This window comes from Cyprinodon tularosa, unplaced genomic scaffold, assembly GCF_016077235.1.
Source record: "Cyprinodon tularosa strain WSP-4 unplaced genomic scaffold, ASM1607723v1 ctg1068, whole genome shotgun sequence".
In the NCBI taxonomy this organism is placed as follows: Eukaryota; Metazoa; Chordata; class Actinopteri; order Cyprinodontiformes; family Cyprinodontidae; genus Cyprinodon; species Cyprinodon tularosa.
The window spans coordinates 168,242-193,497 of record NW_024037858.1 but is presented as its reverse complement, the minus strand read 5'-3'; the positions used below and the strand labels follow the sequence as shown (position 1 = coordinate 193,497).

The 25,256-nt window shown below is 37.5% G+C and overlaps 1 long non-coding RNA gene across 1 annotated transcript; it reads right to left on the bottom strand.

The window, feature by feature from the left end:
• Nucleotides 1-12,930: 12,930 nt before the first annotated feature.
• LOC119785513 lies at nt 12,931-13,462 on the bottom strand. Its single transcript, XR_005281046.1, has 3 exons — nt 13,431-13,462; nt 13,077-13,353; nt 12,931-12,977 (listed from the first exon to the last, which is right to left on the bottom strand). It is a non-coding gene; the product is annotated as an uncharacterized LOC119785513 (long non-coding RNA).
• Between the last annotated feature and the right edge of the window lie 11,794 nt (nt 13,463-25,256).

Genomic DNA, 25,256 nt, shown 5'->3' with positions numbered 1-25,256 from the left:
AACGGACTCCGCACACATTTTTTCTGACACATTCACCTGCGTTTAAAACCAGTTTTCTAAACTTTTTCAGGTCCATGAAGCATCTGCTCACGTATACCGCTGGTTCCTCGGGAAACTCAGGGGTCTTTATGATCTCGTTTACCAGAAATGTAACTTTATCGGAGACCTCCTCTTCCATCAATGCGTTTAATTCTTCTCCCTCAGCACTGAAATCTGGTGTAACTTGAAGAACATTTGCAATTTCTGTTGAAATCTGGCTGCTCAATCTCACATTGATTTTTCCAGTGGTTTCTGGCTTTGTTTTAGCAGCCATAATCTCTTCAATCGTTGGAAGTAGGAATTTAATCGTCTGCTCCACACATTTCTGAAATATGTTGGTGAGAATATCTGCGAGGACTACGGTAATTTGTGAATTCTTCTCACCCCGTAAAAGCAGGGTCCATTCTGCTGGTGATAATGTTTTCAGTTCTGGGAGGATTAATTCCTCCGGGTTTGGAATGGAGATGGAGATATTTCTGCTCATCGTTTCATTTAAAAAAGCCATTCCTGATGTTGGTTTTAGTTCCTCTGGGTAATTGTCAATGTTGGATAAAAGTACAGTCAGTCTGCCTTCGACGCTGCTCCTACTGATGATTTGACTAACTCCCCTTAGATCGGAAAATGTGTGAATGTCTGTGACGTCACAGTTCCAACGAACGTTGACGCGGTATGGGGGCGTTCCCATTCGCTGGGCCCGCCTGCCGCGAACTACGTCACAACTTTATAAACCGTTTGAATGTTTAAACAAAAACAATTGAATTTAGGATTTATAAACGGGGACGTTTTTGTTTCTTAACTTGAAGTCTCTCCCTCCTCAGCCCGTAGCTCAGCTCACCATCCTCCGAGGTTTTTAGTTTTTAATTTGAGGTGGTCTGGTTTAGAGACAATGCTCCGTTTATGGTTTATGATTAATGGATAATAAACCATTAAAAGCTAAGAGGGAGCAGAGAGGAGGGAAAAGGCACAGATCGGGTCAGAAGAGCGACTGGAACAGCAGAACCATCAGCCTCTGAGAAGGTGACAATAATCAGCCTGATAAGAACTATATATATTTTATAAATTTGTTCAAAAACAAAGATTTCATGTTGAGGGTTTCTTGTTCCTTCCCTGTTCCTTTAAAACCGAGCACATAAGTAACATTGACAGAGTGTGCAGCGTTATCTCTGAATTTAATGAAATGGTTGGAGAAGTATGTGGTATGGCAAGCCATTTTAACATGAATTCGGTTGTACCGCCTTTAGATATCTCAAATTGTTTTATGACTAGACGTTTTAGCGATTTAATATATCTCTAACTATATTTTGACTAGTCAAAATACCTATTCGAGATATCTCTAATTACATTCTGACTGGTCAAAGCGACGTCAGATTTTAACATTAACTTGTATAGAGGCTGTGGCAAGCCGTTTTAACATAAATTCGGTTTCGTCTGACTATCCTTAATTACATTCCAGATATCTTACAATACTTTTTGACTAGACAAAAACACATTTTGACTATCCGGAACGGTAATTTAAGATATCTCTATTTACAATCTGATTAGGAAGAATAATAATTCAAGATATCTTAAATCACATTTTGACTAGTCAATATTCCTTTCAAGATATCTCAAATTACGTCACCGGATTCGTCATTTAAAGCATCACACTTGGGTAATTATAATTTCAGATATCTCTAACGTAATTATGCCTAGTCAGTATTACAATTTTAGATATCTGAAGTAAGACATTGTGTGTAAGCCTCTTATTGGCTGTACTAAGCTGTTTAAACAATTCCCTGAAGATTCAATGGCGCTGGCAGTTTTGGACAAAATATTCTGAGAAAATGCCACAATATCGAAAGAGTTTTTCATTCTGGGTTATGCGGAGAGCGAGAAAAAAAGCATTCTTGAAGAATGCTTGAGAAAATTGCAAAGAATTTCTGATCAACTTTCTGTTGATGCAGAAGTAGAAGGAATATGTGGAAGGTTCTGTTCATTCTAGGGAAGCATAATCTTTATTTACTTTTAGCTCTTCCTATTTTTGCACTGGTTAAAACAGTATATTCAGCGAAAAGGTCCTGCGTTAAAGCAAAATGCATTGACAATTCTGTCAGGTTAGTAAATTTGATTAGGATTTAATGTGACTGGCCAGCATTAAGTTGGGTATACCTTTAAAGCAGAAAAAGTGGATTTTTTTTTTTTTTTTTATGTATAAACATCTAAAATACATACAAAAATGTACAATAACACCCTTAAACACATCCCTCTGTTTTAATTGGTTCAGTTACCAATTAAAACACATATATACATATATATATATATGTGTGTATATTCATTAAAAAACATAGTTAAAGTTTAAATATATCATGATTACTTATGTAACTATTAAAAAAATATAAAGATTTATATTTACCCAGGTAATACCGCTACTCTGCATTGTCTAGGTAGTCTAGATTGTCTATAGGGGGGCACATCAGACAATCCTTTTCTACTGGTGTTGTGTCTGCCATTAGAAAACAGTTTTCAGAGGAAGGAACAATTTATAAAAGGTTTAAGCTACGTCATTTGATTGAAAATGAATAATAACAAATACCAATCACAAAGTGTCTCTGAATAAAAATGTATTTTAAAGTATAGCTGCTGTGATATTTAGGTCAGTAGAAATTATCAAAAGTAGTAACTTGCCTGATAAAGGGTTAAGCATTGCTGGTTGAGATACCATGTGACTGTTGCCTCCCAATTAAAGCAAAATGTATAATAAACTATTTAATTTTGAAATATTGAATGAAAGTAACAAGATATTACTCAAATACATTTGTTTTCTTGTTCCTGAATAAATCCAACCCTGTGCTCTTTAGAAACAAAAAGGAATTTTCCATTGTTATACCCCTCCTCTTCTATCAACTTGGTACAGTCCGCCAAGTTCAGGTGCAAGCCGACACATGTTAATTGAACAGATTTCCATTTGTTTGCATGGAGAAATAAGGTAAGACCCATAAAAAAACCCTTATACATTTAAGTACATATTGTTATGTAATTATGCAGAATGATGTAGGTTACTTGATATTCAGATACACCAAAGATTTGCAACAGTTTAGTTGGTTGTTAGCAAGCATGCTAGTCATTGTACCAGTGCTTACAGGAAAGTGAGAGGTGTGATACTGTTAATTTCATTCATACAGCATTCCACATGTAATAAAATTAGTTATAATGTATACAGTAATGTGTTTTTGCTAAAGTTATCAACATTTTGCAGGAGATGGTGTCAACAAGGCCACAGAGAGCAAAAAGAAATCCCAAACATGATGCCATTTAATATTGCTCCTTAGGAGAAGATAAGGAAGGATTTGATATCCAATATATTAATTAATTTAAAGGTGAGTTGTGAGTTTATTATGCAAAGGTTTCCAGAGTTCATTACAAAAAGAGAGTTTAAACATATATAAAAAAAAAATATAATAATTTTTAACTGAACTTTTGAAGCATATTACATGTTCTATGATCATTTTAAACAGAACATCTTTCTTATACCAAAGGAGACAACCAACTGCTAAAGAATAGAAGCGTTTATGTTGATTTTTTTTTTTTCTTGGAAAGATAATTGTATATCTTGATAATTTATTTATAAACAAAATGTTTATGGATTAATCCACAGAAATAATTGGTAGTGGGAGTCATTCCACCACTCAACTGACATAAAATGTTTAAATAATCAAAAAAAGACATCAAATTAAATAAATTTAGTTTTTTTTAAGTTAATCATCTCAATTGCTACTATTTGATAGCTCTGCATTGTTGAAAGTTTATGATTCTACTTTGTGTACTTTCAGGTCAGGGTGTGTTCAGCTGCCGGCACTTTCAAAAAGGAGATTTCCTTATTGAGTACAGAGGGGAAGTCATAAGTAGAAAGGAACAAGAAAACCGATTGAAAGTTTACCATGATGCACTCAAGGTTTTTATGTTCGATTTCCACTTCAATGGACAACACTTATGGTATGTGACTGTTTTAAGGTGTTTTTTTTTTTTTTTTTTTTTCTAAAGTTGTAGCTAAACACAAATATACAATTGTTTTCTGCCTCACCATCATTAAAAGTAGTCTCAGTTATGAAATACAGTGCCAGATGAATATTTGAGTTGCTGTAGAAACATTCTTCAGACATGCTAAAACTAAATAAGCAAAATTACATGGTGTAATTCTTCTTCTTATTATTCTCATGCTTGATATTTCAGTGTTGATGCTGCCAGAGAGGATGGATCATTAGGAAGACTGGTAAATGATGATGCGGTAAATCCAAACAGCAAAATGAAAGTTACAAGAGTGGATGGAAGACCCCATCTCTGTTTATTTGCACTCAAAGATATCGGTCCAGGGGAAGAAATCACTTATAATTATGGTGATGCTGAGTGGCCATGGAGAAGCAAGGTATTTAGAAGTGTAACAATACTGTCACAAGTCATTCTACCAGCTTTCAACGCAACTTTAAAGTAAACATCAAGTCGTAGTACACACAGTTTCAATGTGTTCAAAAACAAATGACAATCATAGTGCCTAAAAATGGAGATGTTGCAGAAAGACTTAGAGACTACACACTTTCAACTTCTTTTGTACTATTCAAAATATTAGAAACTGTCACATATAAATAGATTTATGCTGACCTTATATTTATGAATATGAACTAGTATGTGATATATTTTGAAGTGTCTAGATAAATGGGTCCTGTGTAATACTCAACATGTAAGGTGCAGGAATAAAGAGGACTGAGTTTTGTCCATTAGGAACAAACTCACATCCAGTGAATGTTCTTTACATTTCAGATCTCCAAAGAGATGCCATGTCAGGCTCCTGATGTGGACGCATGCAGATCCCCTTCAGGCAATACACCAGAGGTAATTTTTATCTACAATGAAAGATTTATTTTGCTAAATAGATTAATGAGAATGATCTTTAGCGGTATTACGGCACACGGGTCCAATGAAACCTTAATATGTAAGATGCAGGAATTTGGAGGACTGGGTTTTGAAAATACATCTTCAAAAGAATGAAAGTTACATTTAGAAGCGTGAAGACACAAAGGTCCTGTGTAATACTCAACATGTACTGTAAGGTGCAGGAATTTGGAGGACTGAGTTTTGAAACTACATGTGCAAAGGAATGAAAGTTAGATTTAGAAGCGTGAAGACACAAAGGTCCTGTGTAATACTCAACATGTAAGGTGCAGGAATAAAGAGGACTGAATTTTGTCCATTAGGAACAAACTCACATTCAGTGAATGTTCTTTACATTTCAGATCTCCAAAGAGATGCCATGTCAGGCTCCTGATGTGGACGCATGCAGATCCCCTTCAGGCAATACACCAGTGAATGACTTTCTGGAGAGAGAGACAAGTGCCCTGCATAAGGATGTCGCATTTGGACTGACCGAATTTGAACTTCAACTTTGTCGACACTTCAGTCGTGTTGAAAATAAAGGGTAAAAGAGGCCGGAAGGTTGCAGTGTTACTTTCACCAGACATGGTGAATGCCCTAACACGCCTAATAGAAAAAAGAAAAGACTGTGGTGTTCTGGCAGAAAACATGCACCTGTTTGCCAGACCTCATTGTCTGACTCCCTACAGAGGACAGGACTGTTTGAGGCTTTATGCCAGTGAATGTGGGGCTGAAAAACCTGAGCTCCTCAGGTCAACGCAATTACGCAAACATGTTGCAACTTTGTCTCAGATCTTAAACCTGAGGAATCACGAGTTGGACCAGGTTGCCAACTTCCTTGGCCACGATATTCGTGTTCATCGTGAATATTATAGACTTCCTGAGGCTACTACACAGCTTGCCAAGATATCCAAACTGCTGCTTGCCATGGAGAAAGGGTCTATCAGAAGCCTTCAAGGCAAAACACTTGATGAGGTTGAAATAGAAGGTAATGCCATTTAAAGTTGTTTATGTTTACAAATAAAGCTATTTCTAGAAAATGTATGGTAGCAAAATGGAACACATGATTTATAGGCAATTTATAGCACTTTAACCTAATTCATTAATGCAATATCATTTATTTTTTTTAGACAACCTACAGTTGACTGATTCTGATGCTGAGAGTGAGGTGGATGCTGATGGTGAGGTCGATGAAGGAAATGTCACACATGAGTTTATATTAGTTTTTATATGAAATCACACGACTGTTAAACTTTACTGCAGATTCTGCAAAAATGAAAAGAACAAAGGAATTTATGGGGGAACTTAGCATGTAGTTATTATCACTAGATAGACATTTAACAGTGTAACTACATGCTAGATTGTATTCCTAACCAATTTCAATTTAAGTCGGTAACTAAAATTTCTTACTGTTTTTTAGTATTTCAGACATGTATTGAGGGGACATTCATTTGTATCTGAAATTCTTGGAAACGGTAAAGGCCTGAATTACTTGGGTCCCAGATAGCAATTGAGTGTTCTTGCAAAAAGAATTCCACAGTTGTTTTACGTTCAACATGTGGGCCTCTATGGTGTCACATACAAAGATGGCAAAGGTTGTAGTATGCCAATTAGATTTTTGAACGTTTCCTGGTTTATTCGGTGAAAGTCTGCTTTTGTTCAAACTTGACTGCATGTGCCAAGTGAAATTCAGTAGAAAGAATTAAAATGCAGTTCAAAAGGCAAATAACCGTAAGACATCTCATTATTGTTATTATTAGGAGAGTAAACATTACCTTTGCACATGGCAAGTTAACCAACATTTCTTTGTAATACTTCTCATCTTTTGTTAATTCTATGTATGTAATGAAGTATATTTTCTTACAGGTTCTGCAGGACTGTTGATGGCTACACAACCTGTGGAGGAACGTCCAGGCATGTCACAAGGTTAGCCCTTATCTTCAGTCTACTAACAGGTCACTTTTTTGATTGCTTTTAGGCTAGGAAATAATGCACAGTGGATTCAGACCTTCACAACAGTTTAGATAAACAAGAGGCATTTAAGCTAAATTTCAAGTGATATGAATGTACAGTACAGAAGTAGTAGCTTTAACTGATGAAAAGGACATTCTTTTCCATAAAATTATTTACTCATTGAATACGTTACAGTTAAACAATGAGCATAATAGGCATGGCTGCTGCTTTTCAGTGCACAGTAACTACTACAGCACTTCCTATCATATCAATCACAATGACATATCAACTTATTAGCCATTAATTTTCTAAGCTTTCAACTGCTTATTTTCTCAGTCACTGTAAATAGTGTAAATATGTTTGAACTTAAGCCATGTTTTAACTTCCCTGATTTTAAAGTACATACAATTTGGCTTGAACTGTATATAAATATTTTGATAAAACATTTACCTACATCCTCAGCTTCTTTTCCGAGGCTGAGAGCACTGAGCAAAATATTTTCTTTTTTTTAACCTAGAAGAAACATTTAGTTTTTGTTAACTTGGCAGTGTAGAAAAAAATATTAATTTCTTTCAGTTATGAATATATCAATATCAGCTTGACATATATTGCATATATAAAAGCCTCTGGCCAACCTCAGTGCTTTACCGTGAAAAGATGACAATGAAGAGGAACTGTGAACATACTGATTGAAGGATGTTAGAGATGGAGCTGCCAGGCAGGAGACGGAGGGGGACCATAGAGATTGATGGATGTGGATGAAGAAACTTACAGATACACTATATTGCCAAAAGTATTTGCTCACCCATCCAAATTATTGGAATCAGGTGTTCCAATCACTTCCATGGCCACAGGTGTATAAATTCAAGCACCTAGGCATGCAGACTGTTTTTACAAACATTTGTGAAAGAATGGGTCGCTCTCAGGAGCTCAGTGAATTCCAGCGTGGAACTGTGATAGGATGCCACCTGTGCAACAAATCCAGTCGTGAAATTTCCTCGCTCCTAAATATTCCACAGTCAACTGTCAGCTGTATTATAAGAAAATGGAAGTGTTTGGGAACGACAGCAACTCAGCCACGAAGTGGTAGGCCACGTAAACTGACGGAGCGGGGTCAGCGGATGCTGACGCGCATAGTGCGAAGAGGTCGCCAACTTTCTGCAGAGTCAATCACTACAGACCCCCAAACTTCATGTGGCCTTCAGATTAGCTCAAGAACAGTGCGCAGAGAGCTTCATGGAATGGGTTTCCATGGTCGAGCAGCTGCATCCAAGCCATACATCACCAAGTGCAATGCAAAGCGTCGGATGCGGTGGTGTAAAGCACGCCGCCACTGGACTCTAGAGCAGTGGAGACGCGTTCTCTGGAGTGACGAATCGCGCTTCTCCATCTGGCAATCTGATGGACGGGTCTGGGTTTGGCGGTTGCCAGGAGAACGGTACTTGTCTGACTGCATTGTGCCAAGTGTAAAGTTTGGTGGAGGGGGGATTATGGTGTGGGGTTGTTTTTCAGGAGCTGGGCTTGGCCCCTTAGTTCCAGTGAAAGGAACTCTGAATGCTTCAGCATACCAAGACATTTTGGACAATTCCATGCTCCCAACTTTGTGGGAACAGTTTGGAGCTGGCCCCTTCCTCTTCCAACATGACTGTGCACCAGTGCACAAAGCAAGGTCCATAAAGACATGGATGACAGAGTCTGGTGTGGATGAACTTGACTGGCCTGCACAGAGTCCTGACCTCAACCCGATAGAACACCTTTGGGATGAATTAGAGCGGAGACTGAGAGCCAGGCCTTCTCGTCCAACATCAGTGTGCGACCTCACAAATGCGCTTCTGGAAGAATGGTCAAAAATTCCCATAAACACACTCCTAAACCTTGTGGACAGCCTTCCCAGAAGAGTTGAAGCTGTTCTAGCTGCAAAGGGTGGACCGACGTCATATTGAACCCTATGGATTAGGAACGGGATGTCACTTAAGCTCATATGTGAGTCAAGGCAGGTGAGCAAATACTTTTGGCAATATAGTGTAGATGGTGTGAGGATAGAGGATGTAGAGGACAGGGGGAGGTGGAAGACATTGGCTTGCTGTGGCGACCCCTGACCCGAAAGAAGGGGCTGATCTAGGAAAGTATTTATTTAGTGGTATGTCTTTTTCTAGGTTACCTGGTTTGCTTGGCTCTCTAAGTGATCTCATCCTTGTTTTGCAGAATGCTGGTCAACTTTCCACTCACCGCTTGAGTCATTTTTTTTTTTTTTAGTGCACACGTCAGCTCAATGTCTTTTGTTATAAGTTGTTGTAGCATTGGACATATCACACGCCCATATGTGTCACCGTGAACTACAAGTCTACATTTTAAATCTTGATTTCATCATTAAGAGAATAATAAATTCAGTACTTATTAATTAGTTGCTTAACCCCATAAAGGAGCATCTTGGACTTCACAGTATTCAAGAAACTTACCTACAGCAAATAAATGTTCATCCAGACCAGTGTTATTTTTTAAATTTTTTTTTTAATTCTTTCTTTCTTTCTTTCAGCACAAAGTAAACACTCTGATGCTAAGGGGAAAGAACCCAACAGAAAACTAAAAAAGGGAAAAGAACTCGGCAGAAAAAAGAACACGGATAAACATTCTGGTAAATGCTACCACACGTACACAACTGAAGCATGGTCAAAAGTATCCACACCACCCAAAGGTAATATGGTTACCATTCTCCTCTTTCTGCGGTGTCGCTACCCGATCCGTACCGGTAGCACGATCCGTACCATCAGCTCATTTGCGCCTGCGCGAACAGAATAACTTCCGGGTCGCCAAAAAATAATGTAATTACGGTACTGAAAAAACTTTATTTATATCCTTAAATAATTAAAGAACACTAAACTACACCGTAAAGACAATATTGAAGACTTTTCTGGAAGAAATGGATGCTTTTTAAATTCAATCCATTGTATTGCATGACGTCATCATCAGACATGCCAGGAGCAGTCTGGGAATATATTATTGCGTAACGTTTATCTGATGCACTCTATGATAATAGAGTGAATGCACTCTATTATTTTTTTATTTGAGAAAAAAAAATGTATTTTATTCCTTAATAACATTAATTTTGTTTACACACACACATATATATCTATATATATATATATATCTATATATATATATATATATCTATATATATATATATATAGATATAATCCATATTGTAATGTTTTACATTACATAAAGTTGTATAATAAACTTGAACACAAATACTCTTGTATAAAATAGATTTTTTAAGAACGTTAAAGTTATCAGTTGATATTTTAGCGCCCTCTGGTGTACACATCAAAAACAGGAGAAGACCTCGTCATTAATGCCCACATTGTTTATTTTTTACAAAAACCAAACAGGGAATAGAACAAAGAACACATAACAAAGCCAAAGCATACATTATTAAAAAAATGGTAGTTAGAAAAGTTGGGCAGAGAATAAAATAATTCAGAGAGAGAAAGAAAACCTTTAAAACTTATTAAGAACTGACTATACAAACATTCTAAGAACTATGCTCGCAAAACATGGTATTGACCTTTAGTCCCATTACATCAACACAGTTGATGTAAAACATTTCCATGTCTTCCTGATACTGGAAGGAAATTAAGAAGGGATCCTTTGCAGAACTGTATCCTTCAAGGGCCATTTTCTGCCTGGGCTTGCTCACCTGTAAGACTTCAGGTTCTCCTATTTCCCCACAGAATAAGGCTTTGTGCTGTTGAATCCAGTCCCATGCTTTATGCAAGTCCCTCAGGGTCTGTGTCTGTCCCTAAAGTATGAAAAACGTACATAAAAAAACGTAAAATACTATATAGTATATATATACACACGTGACTCAATTCTGTAGTTTCAAAAGAGGTGATCAGGAAAAGAGCAGAACCAGGAGCTTGATGCTTTTCACCCTCGCTACACTAGCACTAAACATTAAACACACACCTTCGCATTGCCCTCTCCACCATCACCATTTCTGGGGGAAGTCTCTGCACTGGTGGACTTTGGAACCCTAAAGACCGGTTCCAGGATTCCTTCAAGAAGATGGGAGGATTCTTCTGTCCAGTGAGCAAATCGTTGTCCATGCCTTTGAATGGAACAACAGGATCATTAGCACATAGTAAACTAAAATACAGAAGACATTGAAGTTTCCTGTGTGAAGGTACCCTTCAATGCAAAACCTCTCCATTATCTGGAGGCACCACCAACGGCGAATGGTTGGCATCTCCCACTTGAAAAAACAGGCAAAAGCAAGTATAATAAAAATTACAAGTGGCTAGAAGAATTTCAATGTAATCAACCCCCCAAAAACTAAAATAAACATACCTGGGAAAAGGTAAATGGGGTTGATGTGCTGATGCAGAGGGCATACTGTAAAACATCAAATAACTGTAACACACAGTTTGAGCCATGAGTAAAAGCTTTAAGTAAGCAGTGAATACCATTAACATGAAGATCCCACAGTCATGTCCGTTGGACTGAAGAGGAAAATGCTGAGCAAAGAGAAGCAAAAAGACACATGTAAAATTAGAGAAAAGTACAAAAATATATGAGCGATAAATATGTGTTTTACTGCAAACATTTTACACTTTGATAATTACAAACATACTTCAAGGTCTCTCCCTGTCTTCTCAGACCATGGCCCTGGATCAATAAAGGCTGCAATGCGTCTGCATACATTTGAATTATAAATTCAGATTAAGGTGACACACTGAAATATGCAAGTAGCCTGAGAACGAGGCTTTTATGAGCACCTAGCCTGAGAACGAGGCTTTTATGAACACCTAGCCTGAGAACGAGGCTTTTATGAGCACCTAGCCTGAGAACGAGGCTTTTATGAACACCTAGCCTGAGAACGAGGCTTTTATGAGCACCTAGCCTGAGAACGAGGCTTTTATGAACACCTAGCCTGAGAACGAGGCTTTTATGAACACCTAGCCTGAGAACGAGGCTTTTATGAACATATATCCAAAGAGACAGAACTGGCAATAGGCCACAACCAGTGAATCAATATAGCTTGAACCTAAATATATTTTTGTAGGCCTCGTCACCAAAACCATCTGGTCGAAGGGAGTCAAGAAACACTATCTCTCTCTGTTTTACCAGTAGAACCTGCAATTGATATTCTTTTTATTATCACATCATTAAAAAGCAATACATATAAATCCTTCACTGAGATTATTTAAAATACAAAAATTGTCATTACGCAGAGGAGCTAGTGATCAGCAGCGTCCTGTTGTTGGCTCCATGCTGGGAAAACTACAAGGTCTTTCGTTGTCAGGTCTTAATAATACCAATATGCATTAATATTACATCATACATGTTGTATACACTGAAGAATAGAAAGAGTGAGGAGGACAGCAATATAGATAAATTCACGAAAATACCTACAGGCAGTGAACACAAAGGATCCACATCTGCCTTCCACAGGGGCACCACATACAGATTGAAGATGTGTATGTCTTTTCCCTTGTGAAAACAGAAAGAATGATGTTAAGCATTTCAATTGTTTCACAGGGCGTGAATATGAAGATCTAGGCAATTTAATTACAAATCTTTTTGCCGTTTCCTCTACTATTTTCAGGCAAGCATTTCCAATCTGAAAAACATTGAAATTAACCAGTGATTAGACAGTTAGATATTACAGGTTTTATGAGACACATTTAAGAATACTTTCATTTGATTCCATGCACTGACTTAACCCCAAGGACCAGAAATCCTCACGTGTAAGGCACACACTTCCCTCCTTCACAATTATCTCAGCAGGTGAACAATCCTGGTCCAATATGTAACATAGCTAAATGAAAGAAAATTAAAATATTTCAGGAGAAGTTATTACATTTGGGGCAGCAATGTGAGAAAGGAGAGGAGATTAAATTAGCAGAGCCAGTCAGGCGCAGATTCAGAGCAAAATATATCAAAGCATACAAGAGCCTCTTGAACTGGGTTCACGTCCCGTTCCCACTTTGCTCCAGAAAAACAATAGGAATGCTCCTGCTGCCAGTCCCTAGAGGAGTATTCGTGGTCGTTGAGGAGCTGCCCTTCAGATAGTTGCTCATCTGGTTGTATATATGATGACAACATTTTTTCAGTTATTCTCATGAAGTAAAAATATGAACACAAAGACACAGAAGTGTGGAACATCTAAAAGCACTTACTTGTTAACCTATAATAGGGCCTCAGTCTGGACACATTGACCTTCATGGTTGTTGATCCCTTCAGCACAGTGGCCACTCCCTTTTTTGTAATGTTTCCAATCTTGTAAGGTCCTCTGTGCTGGCTGGTCAATGTGTCCCCTGTACGTGGCCTTTTTGAAGCCCCTGAAATCAGACATTCATCCCCAGCCTCAACAGTTGCGACACGGGTAAATTTGCGTTTCCGGTCTCCAAAAGTCCTTTGCTGTCTTTCCTGTGCCATTTCAATATTTTGAAGAACCTTCAAAAATAGAAATGCACTTTAGGCAAGATTGTAAAAAAAATCTTACTTCTAATATTTTCTCAACATTTACAAACCTTGGTATTAAGATTGTGTACTTCAGTCAGCTGTTTATCAATTTCATCCTCTGCATCACCAACCTCAAAGTTGTCTCCCATTGGACAGGTATTCATTATCTCGGGCAGACGTGGGTGACGGTGGAACAAGAGGAAGTATGGGGTGTATTTGGTTGAAGACTGATGGCAAAAAAGTTCATGGTTATCTGTTTTCAGATATTTTGTGCAAATGAAACACTAGTGTACTACCTGCTTGGCAGTGTTAATTCCATAAACAACTGCAGGAAGGTGAAGGTCCCAGTCATTATGGCTTTCGTTGACTAGGGTTGGGAATTGAAAAGATTTTCACGATTCCGATTCCCTTTTCGATTCTATGAAACGATTCGATTCTTTATCGATTCTTTTTTCGATTCCAATTTGGGGGAAAAAGGAGAACAAACAGTTTGATTATCAGAATCAACTTTGTTTACTTAACTATTGCACAATCTTACAAACTCAACAAGATCAAGATGTCCACAGGAAATGTGAAACTGGAGTAACATCTGTGTTTAAATGAAAAATAAATATACAAGAACAAACTTAATAACCAACAATGTCTAATAACAAATGATGGGATAATAACCTATTTTAAATAACAAAAAATACTAATTATAAAACAGTAGTAGGGAAAATTAACAGTTCTTTTGCAGAAAGATGAGCATATCTGCTTTTTCTGGAAGGATACGGGATCTTTCAGGGCTTATGGTGTCTCCAGCCGTGGAGAACACCCTCTCAGATGGGGTGGAGGAAGCCTGCACACAGAGGTAGTTTTCAGCCAGTCAGATAGCAAGGGCAGCACATCTTGCTTGTTCCACCACCACAGTGTGGCGCTATCCCTGCAGGGGATGGAGGGCAAGCTTTCACTGAAAAAAGTAATGCAACAGTTTTTGGTATTTACTTAATCATATATAGTTACTTTAACACAATTCTTTCATGTTAGCAGGGTAGGACATAAAACAATTGTGTTAAAGTAACTAAATTTGATTAAGTAAATGCCAAAGGGGGTTGAATTCTTTTTTTCAGTGTAGAGCTGGATTTCCTGATCTACCCTCTGGGCTAAGGAAAGACGGGGCTTTGATTCACAAAGTGACCGCAGCTCGTTGTCTTCCTCCTCGAATAGTTCTTCCAACTTGCGTAACTTGCGTAACTTACGTAACTTACGTAAAAAACGTGACGTAAGTCGTGCTCCCCAGAGCCGGCGCTCTAGGCTCTGGTGCTGCGGGAATCGAAAAAAGAATCGTTCAGCGAGCTGCCAAACGATGCCATGGAATCGGAAAATACGGAACCGGTTCTTAACAGGAACCAGTTTTCGATTCCCATCCCTATCGTTGACGTACTTCCTCAGAGCACGCTTTATATTTTGATTTGTCCTTTCATCCTAAATGAAAGATATGTTTTTTCATAAATAAAGCAACTTGATTTAAACATGGAAGTTCTTGCAAAGCAAAGGCTAAATACCTGTCCATTGGTCTGGGGGTGGTATGCACTGGACACAGCATGCTGGATGTTCAGCAGTTTAAAGATACTGTCATTGAGCTGCAGGGAACACATAAATATCTTCAAAGGACTGAGGTTTGCAAAAATGACAGAAGAGAAGATGGATAAAATTTCACCTGGTTCACAAACTCCTTCCCCTGATCTGTTATTATTTTTCTCACTAGGCCAAACGTGTACAGCTTAGAGATGATTGCTGAACAAACTTCTACAGCGGTCTTTGTTCGTAGAGGTTCAGCAACCACCCACTTTGTGTACAGATCGGTCATAGTGAGGACATAGTTGTGTCCCAGAGAGGTCTCTGGCAATGGCCCAATCAGGTCCAATCCAAGAACCTCCCAGGGTTCTTTTACCTACCACACAATAAAAGAACAAATAATAGAAAGATATAATGGAAAGGGGTTATATTGACTTATAAAAACAGTGCTTGTGTTTCAGTCTATAAATTAAAAAAATTAGAACCTTGATTGAATGTAGAACCGGTGCTACAGTTTTCAACGCTTGACCTGAAAGGAAAATTTGTTTGTGTAGTTGATTCAGGCTGATAAACAACAAAATCAGCTAAAGACAACCTATAGCTTCTATTAATTGTGTATTACATTCTTTATGCTAAAAGTCTTCAAAATTAAAGGTGATGGAAGGTATGAGCCATAATTAATTTGTTTTACATTACCCATTCATCAACATCCTTTGTGATGGTGAGCCAATAATACCCAGCAATAACCCTGTCTCGAGTGGCCCTCCTGCCATTGTGGTTGCCAGTACCAGGATTATTGTGGCACTCCATCAAGACAGATGTTCTTTCTTTCTCAGAAAGTACCACAAGCCGCATGAACTGCCGTCTGGGACCAACGTAGAAGAGTCTGCTCTCTGTTAGAAGAATGGTTGGATGGAATGATATGAAAACAGTATAAATAAAACATATTTTATGTTTTTTTTTCATGCAAAGACATAAAATTTAAAGCATACAGATATTTTTGTGCATCCCAGAGAAATGTAGTAACCCAAACAGCATACAAGATAAAATATATAAATAGTTTAAAATTGTAAAAAATATTATCGCATTTAACATTTTAAATATATACTTTTACTTTGACCGTAACATGCTTGCTAGAATAAAAAGTGAAAGAAATAAGAACATAATCTTCTTAAATGTGAAATATATTCTATATTGGATTTAAAATTGAAAAGACTGCTTTCCCAGGGACAAAAAAAATTGTATCATTCTTATTTAAACATTAAATGGACTTATAAACTAAATAATTATTAAATGAATATTTTTTCTGGCTGGTTTTACTTTTTAATTTTCTTACCTTTAACTTGAAAATGTGGAGACATCCTTTTAATTTTTTTTCTGGAATAAAAATCCAAATTTTCGGGAAATGTTCCCTTATCAATGAAAAACTGCAGGTCACGAAAGGTAGCAAATGAATCCATTGTGGGATCAGTACTGCTGGAGTGCATCGTTAAGTACAGAGTAAATCAAATATTTAAATAAATTTAAATATAAACGCTGTGTGACGTATATTTGCGCATGCTCAGAGCAGTCAAAGTAACTATCACAAGACGATTGAACTTTTTTATGTATTTCTGTTTTTTTATTTTTAGAAAATGCAATATTGACGAAAATACAAAGATATACAAAAAGAAACCCATGCCTCTAAAAAATACAAAAGAATAAAAACGTAAGAAAAAGGAAATATTGCCACCGGAAGTTATTCTGTTCGCGCAGGCGCAAATGAGCTGATGGTACGGATCGTGCTTCCGGTACGGATCGGGTAATGACATGCGGGATACTGTGAGCTGAAATGTTAGACAATATATCATCTGGCTTAAATAAACTACCACGCACATACCATGTAAAACTGTACCCTGTATTAAAATGATCAATTTTCACACAGTCAATGGTCAGATGCTAGAAAATGGTTGTAATTTAGAGATCACTAATGAGACTAATGTTTACACGACTTTCTCTATGCCTGTTTAAATCCGTAATGCATTCATATGGTATAATTTTTTCAAAATGGCAAAGCAGCCAAAAACTGTAAAGCACTGGGTTATTAAGTTAGATTTAGTAAACCAGTGTTCTCAACCATCAGCCCTTCGCTGATGCTGCACCTGTAGAGAAAACGTCTTTTGGTGAAGTTAGTAAGATGGTGCTGAGTGGGATCTCCTTCACTGGGAAACAAGATTTGTCTTTTGGCTTTGGATGGTTCTTCACAAGTTGCTGAGGCCTGTTTGTCAAACAAATACATTATTTAAATTACAAATATGCCTTTTCTTCATAATTCAATCATATAAGGAACAACACTTACCAAGCAAGTGTCTATAAGAATAAGCTGTTTGGCAATGGCAGAAATTAATTTTCATATGTGCAACCCACATTCTCATTTCTGTAGCTTGTCCCACTAATTAATGTTCTTAATGAATGGATATTTTAAAAGGGGACTAAATAGGCATTAAATCAGTCATTTATAGCCAAGAAACTTTGTTGCAACAAATAATATACCAAACACAAATTTCCTTATATAAAAAATTTTTAAAGTGGAGTTGGTTTTCATTAATGGTTTATTTGTCTTTTTTCTAGCATCTCTGGAAAGTGCTAGGAGAGCCAAAAAGCGTCCATGGTCTTCCGTGGAGGTTGCTGCGGTCATGCGACATTTTGGCGAACTCATCAAAAAAGGAAAACTGGCCACTATGATTGAATGCCAGCAATGCCAGAAGGCCGAAGATCCTGCTCTGGCTGGTCGCTCTATCCAAAACATCCGAGATTTTGTAAGGAATCGGGGTATAACTTTGAAAAGAAAACAAAATCCTGAATAGAATATGGGAATGTGATGAATTGGCCATCGGTGACATCAGGACACTTGGGATCTTAAGGGTTTGACCGGAAGTACAGGTGCTGGTCATAAAATTAGAATATCATGAAAAAGTAGATTGATTTCAGTAATTCCATTTAAAAAGTGAAACTTGTATATTATATTCATACATTACATACAAACTCATATATTTCAGATGTTTATTTTGTTTAATTTTGATGATTACAAATGACAACAAATGAAAATCTCAAATTCATCATATCAGAAAATTAGAATATTGTGAAAAGGTTCAAAATTGATGGCCCCTGGTGCCACACTCTAATCAGCTAATTAACTCAAACCACCTGCAAAAGCCTTTAAATGGTCTTTCAGTCTAGTTCTATAGGCTACACAATCATGGGGAAGACTGCTGACTTGACAGTTGTCCAAAAGACGACCATCGACACCTTGCACAAGGAGGGCAAGACACAAAAGGTCATCGCTAAAGAGGCTGGCTGTTCACAGAGCTCAGTGTCCAAGCACATTAATAGAGAGGCGAAGGGAAGGAAAAGATGTGGTCGAAAAAAGTGTACAAGCAAGAGAGATAACCGCACCCTGGAGAGGATTGTGAAACAAAACCCATTCAAAAATGTGGGGGAGATTCACAAAGAGTGGACTGCAGCTGGAGTGAGTGCTTCAAGAACCACCACACACAGACGTATGAAAGACATGGGTTTCTGCTGTCGCATTCCTTGTGTCAAGCCACTCTTGAACCACAGACAGCGTCAGAAGCGTCTTGCCTGGGCTAAAGAGAAACAGGACTGGACTGCTGGTGAGTGGTCCAAAGTCATGTTCTCTGATGAAAGTAAATTTTGCATTTCCTTTGGAAATCAAGGTCCCAGAGTCTGGAGGAAAAGAAGAGAGGCACTTCATCCACGTTGCTTGAAGTCCAGTGTAAAGTTTCCACAGTCAGTGATGGTTTGGGGTGCCATGTCATCTGCTGGTGTTGGTCCATTGTGTTTTCTGAGGTCCAGGGTCAACGCAGCCACATACCAGGAAGTTTTAGAGCACTTCATGCTTCCTGCAGCTGACCAACTTTTTGGAGATGCAGATTTCATTTTCCAACAGGACTTGGCACCTGCACACAGTGCCAAAGCTACCAGTACCTGGTTGAAGGACCATGGTATCCCTGTTCTTAATTGGCCAGCAAACTCTCCTGACCTTAACCCCATAGAAAATCTATGGGGTATTGTGAAGAAGAAGATGCAATACACCAGACCCAACAATTCAGAAGAGCTAAAAGCCACTATTAGAGCAACCTGGGCTATCATAACACCTGAGCAGTGCCACAGACTGATCGACTCCATGCCACGCCGCATTGCTGCAGTAATACAGGCCAAAGGAGGCCCAACTAAATACTGAGTGCTGTACATGCTCATACTTTTCATGTTCATACTTTTCAGTTGGCCAACATTTCTATAAATCCTTTGTTTTTATTGGTCTTCAGTAATATTCTAATTTTCTGATATGATGAATTTGAGATTTTCATTTGTTGTCATTTGTAATCATCAAAATTAAACAAAATAAACATCTGAAATATATGAGTTTGTATGTAATGTATGAATATAATATACAAGTTTCACTTTTTAAATGGAATTACTGAAATCAATCTACTTTTTCATGATATTCTAATTTTATGACCAGCACCTGTATAAGCTGAGTGTGACCTCCCCTCTGAGCTGGATCGTTGTGTTTTACCTGTGCCACCATGCCTGTCTGAATCTGCAACCTGTCAGTCTGTCAACCGGTTCCAATAAAATACTGGACTTTTAATCCTCCCTCTGTGTCTGTGAGTCTGCATTTGGGCTAGTAAAACCATCGCATCATGACATTTACAAGTGAACTTAATAAACTTAAATGCTTTTGCAAGTATTTAAGAATCCTGGGTTTGTTCCTTTCCATGTCAGTAGGTTGTGGTTCTGGATTGGAGAGGTGGAGTGAAACTGTCACTGGATCAACAGCTGTAGTGTGGCTGTGTAGATGTCTAGTGCATCCAAGAAGGGAACAATGAGGTTAGGTAAGCTAGCCATGTCCTCCTCTGTTGGATGTCGCTGCTCCTCCACTTGAGGTACTTCAACTTGTTCCCTTTGATCTCCAAGGTCATCAAATCCGTACGGTCCACCTCAACACAAAAGATTATTGGAATTTTAAATATCGCATGTTAAATAATATTAAATATTTCATAAACTTTGTAACTCTTTCAGAAAAATAACGCTTTGTTTGGATACAACACAATATAAACTCTATGTTATCTTAAAATGTTTCACTTTAAGATTTACAATTGCAGTTTAAAAATGTTAAACTATGCAATCAGCTCTCCTGAGCTTAAAGGAGCCATCACCTGGTTGTTTGAACAGATCATGTCTCTCTGTAATTGTATTAAAATTACACCAGAGATTTTTATTTGGTCTGGATGCTCATCATAAGAATGGTGATGAGGTGCACGCAAAATGAGAAGCTGCTAACGTCACAGCATTTCAATATTTAATTGAAATGACGGTTCCTAATACGACACACTCAACCTTTTTAACATACATCATCAGGATCCTCAAGCAGTGGCGGTTCTAGACCAAATGGACCAGGGGGGCCAGGAGGGGGCCAGCGTGTTTTCATGGGGGCACAGAAAAGCATGAAATAAAAAACAGGCCAAGGGATTCAAATAAATTAAGATATCTGCATGAAGTGAAATTTCTATTCAATTAGGTTTCATTAAAATTCTAAATGTCTTGATAGGTCAATATACATTCAGAATTAGGGAATTTTACTTTTTTTTTTACTTAATTTAAGTTGCAATTACAGTTTTCTATAAAATCTGAATTAGAATTAAAGAAAAAATGTTCAAATTAGCTGTCAAAAGTAAAGTAGTTTTTTTACATTTGTTTTGGAAAAAAGCATTTAGCAGATGAAAACTGGGACCCTATCTCAATACCACTTATGCTATGTTTTTAAACAGATAATAAAACAGAATTTGTAAAGAAAAAAATAAAATAGATCCAAAGGATCTATCAGTAACCATGTCTGTTTCAGCACAGATCATCATTAGAATTTCTTTGAGTATTATGTCTTCAGTACAGGGGCCAGGACGTGATCTACAGGGGCCCTGGCCCCCGTTGGCCTCTGTCTAGAACCGCCCGTGTCCTCAAGGTTTCTAAATGATGCCCAAAGTTGGTGGGGGGACTGGCTACCTGCTGTTCTGAGACGATGATGGTTCCATGCATCCATGAAGAATGCCAGTTGTTTCTGTAGTTGAGGCAGAAGAGTCCAGTGGAGAGCAAAAAGATGATTTTCATCATCAGAATTCAACATTCCTTCGCTTTCCAGGTTTCGAAAAACATGGAATGGGTCCAGGACTCGGATGTACACATCTCGCCACAGGCGTTCTATCCTGGAAGGGCAAGTTTAATGATAAAGAAAAATAAATAAACAAATGGAAAAAAAAATGTTTTTGCTTTGAATTATAATTAACAAAATAATAATGTTATTTAAAATTAAAATTGAAGACAAAAAAAAATTAAGTTCAATGAAAGGATTAATGTGCATAAAAGTGGTAACTTTAGATAGTTATAGTCCTAAGAAGCCAGGATTTAGATTGTGACAGATAGTAAAGCTCCACTGATGAATGAGGTATGGAGGGAATACATGGGGGAACTGAATAGTGGATTTGACCCTTTGCACAGTTTTATATATGAGGCCTTAGCCTTGGTGGAGTACTTGCCTAAAGTATTAAAATGCAAGCAAACTACACACTATAAAGTTTGATCTTTTTAGTGGTCAGAGGAAACAAGATCAACATCGAACTATTATGTGAATAGAAAGGAAGAAATAACAAAATAAAAAGTTTTGAAGTAGTTCTCTGGTCCCTAAATGGTATTGTAACTCTGAAACACCGTTCAGGTCTCCTTTGACTCATTTTTCTGAGCTCTACAGTCCATATATTTCACTCATATTTGAGTCATAGGTTTCCCTATGACTACTGTTAGTGCTATTGTAATCTCCTGAAATGGTTCTTTCATAATACAGTGCTATTGAAAACACTGCTGGTTATGGACACTTCTTCCAGTAATGTGAGAGTTCCGGTTCTCTCCTCTGTGTTCCACCATGCATTGGCTAACCTCCATGTTCTCACCACCTTTGTCAGAGCGCACACATGATGGCAGACCAAACTTGTTGATGCCACCAATGAAGCTCTCCAACACAGTAGATGCTGATTGTTGGTTGCAGCAGACAGATAAACAATTAAACGGCTAAAGCCATCTATTCCACCATGAACAACAAATCTCCAGCTAATTAGTAAAACAAAAAAAAACAGAAAATCAATTTAAAAAGAGGTTTATACACAGCTTATTAGGGGCGACAGTGGCGTTGGATGTAGGAGTTTGCCCTGAAATCGAAGGATTGACGGTTCAAGCCCTGGCTCTGACTTTCAGTGTCGTTGTGTCCTTGGGCAAGACACTTCACCTGCATTGTCTACTGATGGTGGTCAGAGGGCCCGGTGGCGCCAGTGTACGGTAGGGTGACCAAACGTCCGTATTTCCCGGGACATATCCGTATTTCACGTCCTCTCCCGGGCGTCCCGGGTTTTTTTTAGAAAGTAAGGAAATGTCCTGATTTCACTGTGCACGACGCTCCGTGTGACGTAATCCCTGAGCCGCGTCAGTGCGGGCAGCCCTGCTCTTAATCAGAGGCTCTGTTCGAAAACCTGGGCTGCATCCTCCAAGGACGCGGTCTACCTAGACTGGATCCTTGGAAGTCCTTGAAAATAAGGAGGCCGGAAGAGTTTTGGCTGTGAAATCAAACAGGTCCTCCCTTCGGCGGGTTTTACCGCCGTATGCTCTGTTGATTAGCAACCGCGAAAGGTGACACACAAAGCAGGAAAGGAATGAATACCGAGGTTTTCAAAACTGTTTGTTTATTTATTTATTTTTTTTAAAGTTAAAGTGAACAAAGACTACACTCACAAGAATCCAGAGTGGAATAAAGGTTCCAACCACCGGCAGCAGGAACAAATAAAATCAAATGTAATGATAGAAACCTTAGTCAGTTAAATAACCTGCTGCTGTCATTCTGCACATCTCTGATGTTGCTGCTATTTTCAAATATCCAATACTGTAAAAATGTCCATAGCTGCATATTGGTTATTAATTCCCCAGTTTTATATTGTTAAAACACTTTACAGTATTTTATTGTTTATATTTTAACTCTTCCCTATTATGTTATTCTTGTACATTTTTCTAAGGTCCTCATTTGTGTGACCATTTTCAATAATCTTTCTGCTGCTGTAAATTTGCCCATTGTGGGACAATAAAGGGATTTTCTATTCTATTCTATAAAAGGGTTAGAAAGATATAAGTAAATCTAAACAATATATCTGCAAAATCTCTAATATTCAACAACAAAAAATACTTAGTTAAGCATATTGTGCAAAACAACAATAAAAAAATTAAACTCCTATCAGCTTTATAGTCCCCACCCTGCAGATTTCTTAGAATCTGTCCTTAAATTCCAGCCAAACTCATTTACATTGTAACAGATAAAAACCTTTAGATAAATCAAACATTACCGCCACATATCTGACTCTATAACCATTAAAACAACTAGTAACAAGTAACATTTCCTCTGATCACGGAGCAAATCCCGATGATGAGACATTTGTTTATTCAAGTCTCTAGACTTGAATAAAGGCGCTATATAAGTACAAGACATTTACCATTTATTTGACATAAAGAACAGTAGAGTACAACAAAGAAAGTTATGGAGTGAGTGAACAAAGTTAATATATTGTATGTCCATGTATGTACCGTATTAATTTGTGGTTTCCATCTATGTGCCACATTGCATTTGGCGCAGGAACAGAGTATTGCCTCCGTTTAAGTGTCCGATTGGCCATGGCCCGCACCTCATTGCCAATTGGGTCCACTCTTTTTAAGGAGTCATGCACTCTTGTAACTAAAAAAACAACAGTAAACATAAAATTCTGAAGATAATTTACATGAAATATTAACAGCACTTCAAAAATTTGTGTTAACACAGCACAGGCAATGGCAATAAAGATAAGATTTAATTTATGAAATTTCCAATTTAATTTAAAAATATATATATTTTTATTTTTTTATTTTTTTTTATTTTGATTATATCATGCTATTATCTTTTGATCATTCTTCATGAATGCAGCACTTTTCACAAAATTTTTGTTAGAAGAGTGATACAAATAAAATGTATTGTTGTTATTATTACTTAGGTCAAACTGAGAGAATTTGCACTCATTACATAGGATTTAATGCATTAATAGGGAGATAAACTTCACTTTAAACTTACTTTGCACTAGCAGGTTTTATTTTACTCTGCAGATGAGAACGACACGACCAGCTGAGTACAGCTCCCAGTGCGGCTCTGGAGCTGTAGCATCACACCCCTGCATATAAGGAAACTCTATACACACACACACACACACACACACATACACCCACACACACACACACACACACACACACACACACACACACACACACACACACACACACACACACACACATACGGGTCTTGGTGAATTCAAAGGACAATTTTTTCAAACCACTTTTTTGCAACATTAGACGGACACCTCTTTCTGCTTATGCTAGAAAGATGTAGTAAACCTTCAAAAATTCAGTTAGAGCTATACAACACAAATCTCACTTCAAATTGTAGATAAACACCTCAGAACTCAAAATAAAAGAACCTGACACAATGCTGAAATAAGAGGACAAACCATAATGAGGTACTTAGCTCCGCCCATGACACAAACAGTAATTGTCAGGGCCAACTTTATTTGTCAGGACTACGGCCATACACGTACACAAACATGAAACTATGTGTATTAAAAAGGCCAAACATGGATAAATGGAAAATGACTAAACAAAAAGGAGTGGATTGCATTTTACAGCACCTTCACTAAGTATTAGAGCAACAGAATCCTATTTGTAAAGAGGTAGAAAAATTTAAGAACGGCAAAATGAAATAATGCATGTCTACTGTTAAATCAGCCCACAGACTAAACAAAAAAATGAGTGAACAAGATGAACTTACCCATTGTTTCACAGTAGAAATAAAATTTCTATTGAAAGAATTTTTGTATGAAAAGTACAGTAACCGATCCACACCAAACAATATATGCTGTAAAACATTTGTTCAACAGCCAGTTTACCATTATAACTGGAACAGTGTTAACTCTCCTCCTGCCTCAACAAGATGAAATATTTAAATTGTCCACCAGTGATATCATCAGAACACATAAATTACAGGTGCTGGTCATAAAATTAGAATATCATGAAAAAGTAGATTGATTTCAGTAATTCCATTTAAAAAGTGAAACTTGTATATTATATTCATACATTACATACAAACTCATATATTTCAGATGTTTATTTTGTTTAATTTTGATGATTACAAATGACAACAAATGAAAATCTCAAATTCATCA